Raw genomic sequence first — 293 nt, 5'->3', positions numbered from 1 at the left:
GTATATTCATATATTGTGATGGTATCATACATGATTTGAAGAGTGTTACAAATAATATAAAATAGTCCTTAATGATATCATGTCAGTATATAATATTTTGTGATGGTATCATTGAAAAATTATGAGTTCCTCCCTTGAAGAACTACTCATTAATCAATGATATATCATGCTATTATATATAGAATGTGTTAGTATAATTGAAGAATCAGTTGGTTGTACTTGAATGAATGTAGGAAGCCTTAATGATACCATAGCAATATATATATATATATATATATATATATATATATAAA

Source organism: Solanum pennellii, chromosome 9 (assembly GCF_001406875.1).
Source record: "Solanum pennellii chromosome 9, SPENNV200".
NCBI lineage: Eukaryota > Viridiplantae > Streptophyta > Magnoliopsida > Solanales > Solanaceae > Solanum > Solanum pennellii.
This window is presented reverse-complemented; position numbering follows the sequence as displayed.